This window comes from Clupea harengus, chromosome 4 (assembly GCF_900700415.2).
Source record: "Clupea harengus chromosome 4, Ch_v2.0.2, whole genome shotgun sequence".
Classification (NCBI taxonomy): domain Eukaryota; kingdom Metazoa; phylum Chordata; class Actinopteri; order Clupeiformes; family Clupeidae; genus Clupea; species Clupea harengus.
In genome coordinates, this window is record NC_045155.1 from 12159618 (window position 1) to 12171935 (window position 12318).

Sequence of the window (12318 nt, forward strand, 5' to 3'; positions counted from 1 at the left end):
ACCTTCCCGTCCGCTTCGATGGTCTTGTGGACAACGCTCTTGTGTACATTTCAGGTAAAGGCTGACTGAAAGTCAATTTTGCCTATAACCGATAGAGCCAATAGTAAAATCTGTGGGAAAACAATCTGATATTAATTATTATTATTATTATAAGTTATGATATTATTATACTAACTCAAATTTCAGGATTTGTTTTGTCGACGGGCTCTGAAAAAGCTCCCATGTGATGTCTGCCGTGCCAGCCTGGTGACAGACGCTGCATCTGCCATTAAGGACCAGAGCTACCACCTGCTGTCACTAAAAAACAATGGAGGCCTGGTGATTCCATCAGAGGGCACAGTGAGGGTCATCAGGGCAGCAGAGTGGGTCATTCGCCAGGCTTCATCCTTTAGACGATCACAGCCCATCAAACTGCTTGAGGTCATCTACCTTGTACGGAAGAGGATCGGGTCTGAGGATGTGTTTGTGCTCGGGGAGCACATCGGCGACACGCAGTATGGCATAGACAGCCACCACCATACGCTGCTAACAATAGTTGTGTCCCTGTTTTTTAAGCTGAGGCTACACCACATCGCTAAAATGACCACACTTAGCTTACAGAGCAACAACATGCGACAAAAGCTCAACAAAACAGTCCTTTTCAAAGGGCATTAGCTCTCTGTCGGCCCGCCCATTTTCTTTTTTCTCTTTCTCTCTCTCGCAGGAGTTCTCAGGTGCGCGAAAAGGCTTGCCTAGTCTGTGCTCGAGGCTGCTTCTCTCCCCTCTGTGTTTTGACTTTTTGTTTGGTTTTACAGGACTGATCTTTGCACCACACTTTTGGTTCTCTTCCATTTACTGATTTACACCACACTCCTGTTACTTTACATTTAGTAGACACTTTTATCCAAAGGAGCAGTTTAGGGGTTCGGTATCTTGCTCAAGGACCATACACACTTGGTAACACAAGGGGTTTCCTCCACTAAGAACCCCAACAGAAAAACATGCAAAAAGAATTCACAGCGACCTCAGGCCTGCGTGTGTGTCCTGTGTGTCCTCCATATATAACATGTGTGTGTTGCAGTGAGTCGTTTGTTGTTTGTTTGTATTTTGTAAGGAGGAGTGGGAAATCGAACTAGCAACCGTCCAACCTCCCGATTACTAAACGACTCCTCTACCTCCTGTACCACTTTATATTCTTGTTTATTGTTATTTTTAATCCTTATCGTTTAATAAATATTATTTATTTTTTATTGATTTCACTGTTTTTTGGGTCATTTTTTTTATCTCTATCCTCCATGTGTATACCTCCACAGTAGTCTAGTTTTCTCTAGAGGGTGGGGATTTTCAACATGCAGCATTTCTTGATTTATATTTTGTAAAGGGAAATCTTAATCTTAATAAATGTCACTTTTATAAAAAGAATATTACTAATATAATACAATAAACTGAATTATTACTTGTTTAAACTAAACATGTAATAATTCAAATTATTGTATTATATTAGTAATATTCCTATTATAAAAGTATACATATATCTCATGTTGCCATTTTGTATGCTGAGTTTTAGTAGCCTATATATTGATTTAACATAAATACCTTGTGCAAATGTGTTAATGTTAAATTGTGTTTAATGTTATTTTCATATGAAAACCCAGATTATAATTATAACTATTTATAAGTATGCAGTGTTATAAATACATCTCTGTACAGGGATTTAAACATGCAACATGTCTTGATGTATTTGATAAAGGGAAATGTTGTACCTATTTTAGATCATTATTCTATTTTTTAGAACACAACATAATTATTCATACGTATGCAGTGTCATAACTACATAACTGACGTTTATAACAAACCAACCCGTTTAAAAATCGGTTGAAAATTGAGCAAGTTATGGTTATTTAAAAAGTACATACCAATACCAACACAATGTTGTGGGTGAGCGAACTGACTGGAGCAAGATGGCCGCCATGTGCGGACGTTCGACTCCGTTGGCCGGCAACGCAGACGAGACATCTAGTCTTTATATATATCTATGCTCTCAGCCCCTTAACGAACTGGTGGATTTGTCCTTGGCAGAGCCATCCGGTTCTGACTTGAGCCACCGACTGAAGAGCTCCCTTGTATGCAGGAGATAATCCTGGAGGGACTCTTCCCCATTCTGTTTAGAGTCGAAGAATCAAGACCGGAGGGTGGGTATAGGGGTGAGGCTGCCATACCGGCCCTGTAAGGCAGTCCACAAAGAAGCAGGTGAGTGTTTCTGCTCTGGGCTAAACAACATGGCTTCTCTCTTTGCACGTCCATCTAGCGCCCCCTTGATGAGATCAGTCTGTTGCTGTTCCACTAGCCCTTGTGCCCTCAATATAGCCTCTATCTGTGTCCGCCACTCCCCAAAACCCATCCCACTAACCTCACCAGTAAACCTTGGGACCCAGGGTGAGCACATAAACCAGGGCATTGCTAGTGGGGTAAATTGGGGTGCTACACTTAACCCAGATGCTCCTGGCAAACTAGGGTTTGACCCCCCCCCCCTATCGCCCTGACTTTTCCATGATACCCCTGCGTGCGAGCAGTGTGTGAGAGGTCCTGCCGACTACGCCACTAAAAGGTGTCACAGGTTGAAACTGAGACCCTTAACTCCACCCGACACAGGTGGATATATAACCTCTCCACACCCTACTCCACACAGAAGACCAGGACAGTGTTTAAAATAAATATCTTTATTTATTGCCCACACCGAGCAACATGTATAAGGTCTCCCACACCCTCCCCTACTCAGCTCTCATGGGGCAAAGAACCTTCCTCACCTTGTCAATGGGGGTGGGCATACGCTTGGAACCCGAGCAGGACAAGTCACACAACACACGTGATAAACATTAACAACCTCAAACAATCAGGCAATGCAGACAGTCTATCTAGGGCACTGCGAGGGAAAAGTGAAGGCACTCCACTGCACTCTAAAATATTTGGGCACTGCAATCTATTTCCAAGACCCACGCTAGAACCTAGTCCAACCCGCACCCCCTTAACTTGGGACCCCCAATGGCAATGGAAATGCAGGAGGGGCAAGGAGACAGACACACAAGACAGACAACAAGAAAGTTCAAAAAGTGGGGATCGAACCTCGAATCAGCCTTCAGTGTGGACAGTAACGAGAGGCAAATAAAAAGAGACTAGCCAACAGAGTAGAATGGACACGTTCCTTACTGTTTGGAGCTTAGCTCCAGTTGTGCGGTGTATAGCCCCGTCGTCACCGATCTGCCCAGCTGTCACTGCCTCGTCGTCCCAATCACGAACCGGGGAAAAAGCCACCGCTCTCTCCCGTGAAATCAGCAGACGCACAGTTCACAGTTGCAGACATCCAGAGTGCCAACCTGCACCTAAATCCACCAACCTCCCGCATACCAACACAGGGCCTTTTAAAAGAGGATAAACCTATCCCCACCATGCTCTACCAATGAATGAAATGGGCAACAGCTGTGTCTCAATCACTGCCAATGCCAATCACTGGCATGGGCAACAGCTGGGCCCAACTCCCTACCAATTCACCCTGTGACATATAGCCTATATTAATTTAATGGTGTAGTAGTCTGTAAGGTAGATTCTATTTACTTTTATGTTTATGTTTGTTTTTATGTATTTATTTTATGGTGCCCCTCCATAAACAGATACGTGCCTTGTGACAATTTTATTGTTTTGGCGCTATGTAAATACAATTTAGTTGAATTGAATTGAGTGCATTTGCAGCCCTGTGCTATTGAGAAAGAAATAGCCATACCATGTTTGAAAATGTTCTGATGAACAATTTTGTATCACCTGCAGAGGATGTGAAAGGCTGCCAGAGTCGTGACAGGTGAGAATCCTAGACTCTGAGCAGTTGCTGAGTTCCTCCACGGTTTCACACACACATACACTCTCTCTCTCTCTCTCTCTCTCTCTCTCTCTCTCTCTCTCTCTCTCCCCTCCTTCTCTCTCTCTCTCTCTCTCTCTGATCTTTTTTCAATGTTTCTTTTCAATGTATTTCAAATGGAGTTTTAAATAAAGGGTTTTAAAAGTCAAAAGCCTTTCTGAACTTCCAAGGAATCCTAAAACGTTTAATTTAACACTTGGCATTTAGTACTATATGTCCTAGATTTTACATTAGCTTTGCCAGTGGAGAGTGGCCTTTGATCATACTTGTTAATAAATGCATTACAGCAGGACAGCCGTCACTCCCACTACTCTAAACTTTCATGATTTTTAATGGAAAATTGTAGTTTTAATGGAAAAGTCTGTTGCTGATTTTTATTGTGCAAGGTGTCATTGAGTGCCTTGCAAGGGGCCTATAAATAAAATGCATTATTATTATTATTATTATTATATATAATAATACTAATAATACAATAAGTTACAGATTGCTGCTGACTGCTAACTAGTGTGTTATGATTTTTTACAGCTGTGGCTTATGTCAAATTGCTGTACAACTTACTGAGTTTGAGATTCCATTTACAATGCACCGCCATGCCCTTACCAGAGCAGAGGGCTTAACTGACAGGGCCAGAAGCTCTGGGTAACTGCCTCGCCTAAGCGAAGTGAGGCTTCAAGCAAGTGTCACGTTCTGGAAGGATAAGAAGTTCAGGTCAATTACAACTTGAGTTCCCAGGGCTGTGTGCTGGCTGAGCGGGTGGGTGGGCTGTTGGATTCATTACAGAGCCGTCCTGTTGACAGTGAGGGTGAGTCAGTTCCAACCCAGCACTACTAATTATCTAGGACAGTTTGATTATGTCTCTGCGGTGGCCAAAGATTCCCTGCCTGTGATGCCCACAAAATCTCCTGTTACCTTCTCACAGTGATTGCTGATTTGTGACTTCTTGTGCTAATTTGGTCTTATTTCAACACTGTCTGTCGACACAGACAGACCATAATTAGCTACATAGCAATGAGAAACATGAGTTAATAGTTACTTCATACTTCCAATTATGTCAAATAGATTGCCTGCAAAGAATTGCGGTCAACCTAAAGCCGTGAAGGAGGAGCATAGAGAGCAAAAGTGAGTATAGAACTGAATGGACGAATGCAGGTAGACGGGTGCTGATCTGGTACCTACTCTGTGAGCAAGCATAAGTGAGAATGTGATGTGAGCAGACACAGGGAACGAGTGGAGGGTGATGAATAGGAGAAGTGACGTGCCCTTCCTTAGCTGATCAAAGACCACACACACTGCAGAGTCCAGGACCATTTGCAGAAGTTTCACCTAGCACCACACTAAAAGAGACACACTTCTTTGAAAAACAAGTCGAGAAATATAGTCCACCTAAGAACTAGAGGGCCTTTAAGTCCTACTTTGATTTAACATCTCACACTGTGCTGTTTGACTTCTGTTTTTTGCCATGGTTACCGCGCCCAATACTTGTACATTTGCAGTCATCTTTATTGTTTCCTGACACCATGTCCAGAGCTTTTCATTTTGTGGCCACTTCATTTAGTCCCTGACCAGTATTTCAGTGTTGTGCCAGAACTGCAATTTCCCTGAGCACAACCACTGTTACTACTACTAAATGTGAGCCTCACAGATCAATTTTCTTTGGTCTGGTAACTATAGCACTTTAAGATACTAAAAGAATATCAACAAATGGAAAAACTAAATATTTAAAATGTAAATATTTCCTTAAGTTATCTATTTGTAATTGAACAGAAATGTCTGTTACTTTGTGCCTGAGAGGGGCAGGGTTGTAGGTAGAAATTTGGGGCACGCACATGAAATATTTTAATGTCTATAGTTTGAAGGTACCTACTTGCCATGTGTTTTCTTCAGAATCAATTTAATGTCGATTACATTTGCAGGTGGTCATTTATGTCATTGAGTCAGTGTGCTTTTCTAATCCAGTCTCCATTATGAACTTGCATGCTGTCACAACGTACTCCTGGTGCCCCTCTGCTAAGTCAACCTCCTGCTTGAAGACCAGAGACGCTAATTTCATTGATGGGCATCGCAACTGGCAACATGCACAGTCCGCCGCACAGGACTGAAAAGCTAATTTAATAACTTGGCAAAATCATTTCGCTAATTTAATAACACGAGAAAGATTTTAAGCGCAAACATGATTGGGTCGGCGTCATGCTGGTTTGTGTCTGTGCACAGATGTGGGAGTTCCATGGATAAATTAGTTCCTTCAAAGCAACACCTGTTTCGTGAAACCTCTAAATTATTTCATGTCATGCAAACCTCCCGCACGAGAACCTCAATCATTGTGATAGGCTGATAAAGAATGACTTCATTGCCACTTTCACTAAATACTGAACCCATTTATGTTTGCACCCGGCTTTGTGTCAATGCAATTTGAAAACCTCCTCAACACATCCTCACCTATTCTCACTGCGCGATTGCTGATGCGCAAAGCCCATTCACGCGCCTGTTACACTCTCAAATTAGGGGTTGTCAAAATCCCACAGTGCTCTACAGGAAACAGGAACAGGAACAATTACAAGGCTGCATGGAGATAAAACGTCAGTGAATCCAGTGCTGGGTAAACATTACAGCGGTGCCTGGCATGGCTCCTGCCTTCAAGGATTCAAGCATTTGAAAATGTTAGAGGTGAAGATTAATCCTTCCGTTTAATAGCTAATTTTACTAAGTAAAATATATGAAGACAGTTTTCACCCCTGTGACTGTACAAGGCCCTGAAATAAACAATTATAATACATTATTATTGTTCTCCAACTTAATCTCTACCTGTGAATAGTCTATCTTTAGTGAAAATACTATGGTAATATTGAGGCCATTTTAAATCGGTTAAAAAACATGAAAAGATATGACTGATTCATATCTCTCTGGTTAAACCTTAGCTACAGTCATTCATTCATAAAATCACACATTGATAATGGAAAGCCCTGGATTAAACATATTCAAAGACTGAATTGACATTAAATAATGAGTCATTAGTGTTCAATAACAGATTTTTCTGTTCTCTTGTGGGTGCATGAGGCAAAATGATTTTCTGTGATAATAGACAGTTCAATGCCAAAGAGGCGGATGTAGTTTTTGGGTCAAAAAGCGTTCAACTTGTCCTTGCACACTCACATTATGTAACTTATCATCAGCAAGTGCACAGGTAAACCTGGATAGAGATGATTGCCAATCAGTGTGTTCGTCTGAAAGGGTCTGATTCACAGGCATCGGCAGGGTGTTTTTGTTTCATGTCATTTTCTTAGACATCTGCTTGTGCCATCTGTTCCAACCTGTTCCCAAGGTTTAGATTTTTTTGCTTTCCAGAAATGTAAAAAGCACCTGTCAGATCAAATCACTCTCGGATTTCTCGTAAAAGCCACAGTGCCTCTACTATCATCATACATCAGTTGGATTAACTGCTTTAGAACTAGAAGTCTGTTCTTCCCCAGTGCTACATTTAGGCTATATTTATCACTTGATGAGAGCTGTTATGAGTTTGTTTTTATTTCAATTCAAAGCTTTATTTTAATGGTAAGCATTGTTGAACAATACAAATGATCAACATCACCCCTCCCTGTATGTAGGAGAGTTGTGGAGGCAGAATGCCAAATGAAGAGGTCACTAATCATTTACACTTGATATGTACTTACTCGTTTTTCACTTAATCAGTCTGCCTGCCATAGAAATGTATGGTTTTACACTCTTTAGGGGTTTGTTAAATGCACGGCTCAATGCATGAACATGAAGGGGAGGCCACATAGGTTTAACTAATAATACAAATGTATTAAATGATAAAGGTTATTTTAAAGTATAAAGAGTGCAAAAGTGTGGTGCATATCAGTATTATGAGGAGTAACCCAAAATGTCATGCAAAGTCAGTCTAGGGGAATAACAAAACAAAAGACAACGGAAAACCAAAATCCAAATGCCGGGATGACCAGAGCAGCCTGGACTGCCAGCTGGTCAGGGTTTTTATAGCCCAGCTAATCAGGAACACACCTGTCCCCAATCACCTGCTGCAGAGACAGAGAGATTGAGAAATTCAGAGACAGAGAACAGGCATGCCAATATCACAGGGCAGGGCCTAGACCCGCCAGGGTCGTTAGAGGTTGCATGAGTATATCGTTTCCAAAATGGAGTACTCGTGGGTGGGGTGTGATGGGGTTGTTTTCAGCACATAGAGAAAAACATAAATTATATGATATAAAGATAACGCTTGTCTAATCGTACGCAATAGTGAAGTATGGACGATACTTCAACGTTATTGTTACCAACATTTCACAGTAGCCCAAGAGAGAGAATTCAGTCAAGAAGTTGTTTTTTGAATAACAGTTCTTATTGTGTTTACATACAGTGTATTTACTGTATATATATATAGATATGTATTAAATTTTTTTGTAAACTGTGAAATCTGGTCATCCCATCTGGTAAGCCCAACAAATAAAAAAATGAAATTAGTCATATTTGCTTTAAAAAAAAAACCCATTAATTTGTTTATTTGCTTGCTTCTATTTAACCAAATTACTTTGTTTAGCTGCATTAATACATTAGTGTAGCCTAGTCGATTATATGATAGACTCAATGTTACAGCTATCCTTGAGAAACCGATCCACAAGTGACAATTGTTGCACATTTATTTCATCACAAGGACAGTTGGGAAATAAAATTTGCCATTTTCTGTTTTATCAAAGAACTTCCAAGCAATTTATTATCCTTTTCTGCTGTCACCATCCTTTCTCCTTAGCTTACCAAGGGCTCCAACTGGAAACTGAGTGTGTGACACATCTAGCATGACATGATTATCGAGTGCAAGATGTTAATGTAGAAACTCAAGAATTGATGCAACTGCTTGAGTACTCTATGCAACACGATCTTAATATATGTAAGCATTCACACCATGGATACAAGCATCTGCTAACTAAATCATTTTAACCTGTAACTGCAGGCTGTGGTTCTGACTTGTAAACGGAAATATGTATGAATTACATTGTCCACAGAAGCCTAAATTCATCACAGCAATGCTTGCACAGAGTTTTAGCTTTTAGCGTATAGAGATGAGTGACTCTGTTAGTATCCTCTCTAATGTTCAAGGGACTCTGGCGGTTACGTGTCTATTGTGTTTGTTTTGACATGTGCTCCGTGTGTTTTTGTTATGCCATGTGTTTTCTGTTTTGTTCTGACACTCCGCCCCACCTGCCTTGTCACTTCCTGCATTTCCCTGTGATCATCTACCACACCTGTCCTGTTAATCAGTCTACTTGTTGTCTTGATTAGTTTCCCCTGCCTCCTGTTTGCTTCCCACCAATTATCTGTTTCCCCTCCAGTATTTAAGTTCAGTCTGCCCTTTGTTCTATGTCTGGTCGTAACCTAAGATCTGTCTGAAGAACCTGGATTGTAACTCGTCTGTTTTCTGACTATCTGCTGGCTTGAGATAAGTTGTTGTTTTTGGTTTTCTTCGTCTGCTCTGACTGCTCTGAGTTTTTTGGATCTTTTGTGCGTTACCTTTTTGGATCTTTTGTGCGTTACCCTTTTGAATTTTTTGGATCTTTTGCGTGTTGATTTTTTGAACTTTTTATTGACCTTTGCTGTACAAATAAACCCTATTTTTTTCCCCCCGCATTTTTGGTCTGCATTTGGGTCTCTTTTTCCCCGGAGCGTAACAGTACGACCAGACCAAGATGGACCCAGCAGACCCAAACCAGGTGAAGGCTGTCCTAGAGCAACAAGGCATTGTCCTGGGGCGGCACCAGTCTCAGCTGGAGGCTGTCGCTTCAAGCATCAGAGACCTGGCCGCCCAGATCCAGCCACTTCAACTCTCTCAGTTGTCTGCGGCTGCTCCAAACACCTCATCTTCACCGCCAGTTCATGAACCCAAACTGCCTCCTCCTGAAAAGTACTCTGGCGAACCTGGTACCTGCCGTTCCTTCCTGTCCCAATGTTCCCTCATCTTTGAGCTGCAACCGACCACCTTTCCCTCTGAACGTGCCAAGGTGGCCTATGTCATCACCCAGCTGTCCGGACGGGCCAGAGAATGGGGAACCGCTCTCTGGGAGGCCAGGTCACCTTCCTGTGGTAATTTCGAGGTATTGGCAGCTGAGATGAGGAGAATCTTTGACCGCTCTAAGCACGGTCATGAGGCTGCACGAGAGTTGCTACACATGCACCAGGGACGCAGGTCAGTGTCTGATTTCGCCATTGACTTTCAAACCCTTGCAACATCTTCAGGTTGGAATCCTGAGGCTCTGTTCGACACCTTCCTGAACGGGCTGTCTGAAGAGATCAAGGACGAGCTCGTCGCCCATAACCTGCCCGACACCTGCGAGGGCCTAGTGGACCTTGCCATTCGCATCGACACACAGCTACAACAGCGCCGACGAGCAAGAGCCCTTAGGGGTCCCTCTCAGACCTTTTTTCCCACTCCTGCCACCCAGCCAACATTCCTGTCTGCCTCTGACTCCTCTGGGTCAGAACCCATGCAAATTGACCGCACCCGCCTGACCACGGCTGAGCGACAAAGAAGACTCAGCTCCCGCTCTTGCCTGTACTGCGGCCAGCCAGGGCACTTCATTTCCTCCTGCCCGGTAAAAGCCAACACTCACCAGTAAGAGGGGTACTGGTGAGTGTGACCCCCGTACAACCCTCATCACAGCAACGAACTCTCCTCCCTACCATCTTGAAGTGGAGGGACCAACAACAGGAGGTGGTGGCACTGATCGACTCTGGTGCAGAGGAGAACTTCATGGACTCCTGCTTTGTCGCTCAGTGGGGGTTACCGACCATTGAGCTCAGGACTCCAATGATGGCCAATGCATTGAATGGCCAGAAGTTGGCCAAAATTACACAAGCCAGCGTTCCTGTGGACCTTTGCCTTTCGGGCAACCATCATGAACAAGTGAGTTTTTTTTATTATTGATTCCCCGCATGCTCCCATGGTCCTTGGCCACCCCTGGCTTGCCAAACACAACCCACATATTGACTGGGTGAGTAGGAGCATTGTGGGATGGAGCCCATTCTGTCATTCCCACTGTCTCCGTCGTGCCCAGACCCCACTGTCTATAGCGCCAGGGACTTCGGAGGAATTCCCAGACCTGTCAGCTGTTCCCCCAGAGTATTTGGACCTAAAGGCGGTCTTCAGCAAGTCTAGGGCTTCTTCCTTGCCTCCTCATCGTCCCTACGACTGTGGCATCGACCTCCTACCTGGCACATCTCCCCCTAGAGGTCGTCTTTATTCCTTGTCCCGACCTGAGACTCAAGCCATGGACAAGTATGTCCAGGAGTCCCTAGCAGCAGGCATAATCCGCCCGTCTTCCTCTCCTGCAGGGGCAGGATTCTTTTTTGTTGGCAAGAAAGACGGCTCCTTACGCCCATGTATTGACTATCGGGGCCTCAATGACATAACGGTCAAGAACCGTTATCCTCTACCACTCATGTCCTCTGCCTTTGAGTTGCTTCAAGGGGCTTCTGTTTTTACCAAGCTTGACCTACGGAATGCTTATCATCTCGTCCGCATCCGTGAGGGGGACGAATGGAAGACAGCATTCAATACCTCATCTGGCCACTATGAATACCTGGTGTTACCCTTTGGTCTTACTAATGCCCCAGCTGTGTTTCAAGCGTTGATAAATGATGTTCTCAGAGATATGCTTAATCAGTTTGTTTTTGTGTACCTTGATGATATTTTAATTTTTTCCAAGTCATTATCAGAACATGTCCTTCATGTCCGTAGGGTCCTTCAGCGGCTGCTCGAGAATCAGTTGTTTGTTAAAGCTGAGAAGTGTGAGTACCATCGGGACACTGTTGCTTTTCTGGGGTATGTCATCTCACCCGGTGCCATCCAGATGGACCAACAAAAGGTCAGAGCGGTACTGGAGTGGCCTGCGCCCTCTAGCCGCAAGGAGCTTCAGAGTTTCCTTGGCTTTGCAAACTTTTACCGCCGTTTTATTCGTAATTACGGTACATTGGCAGCCCCCCTCACGGCTCTGACTTCGCCGGCTGTCAAGTTCGTCTGGTCCTCCTCAGCAGAGGGAGCGTTCTGCGCCCTAAAGCAACGGTTCACCTCAGCCCCCATTCTGATCCAACCTGATCCCGACCGGCAGTTCATTGTGGAGGTGGATGCCTCGGACATTGGCATTGGAGCTGTGCTTTCCCAACGTTCGGCCAAGGATAACAAGGTCCACCCTTGTGCTTTCCTTTCCCACCGACTCACCCCCACTGAACATAATTATGATGTTGGCAATAGGGAACTGCTAGCAGTAAAGATGGCCTTGGAAGAGTGGAGACACTGGCTGGAAGGTTCCTCCGTGCCATTTCTGGTCTGGACGGACCATAAGAACCTAGAGTACATTCGCACCGCCAAAAGACTCAACCCCCGCCAAGCCCGCTGGTCCCTGTTCTTCTCCCGGTTCAACTTC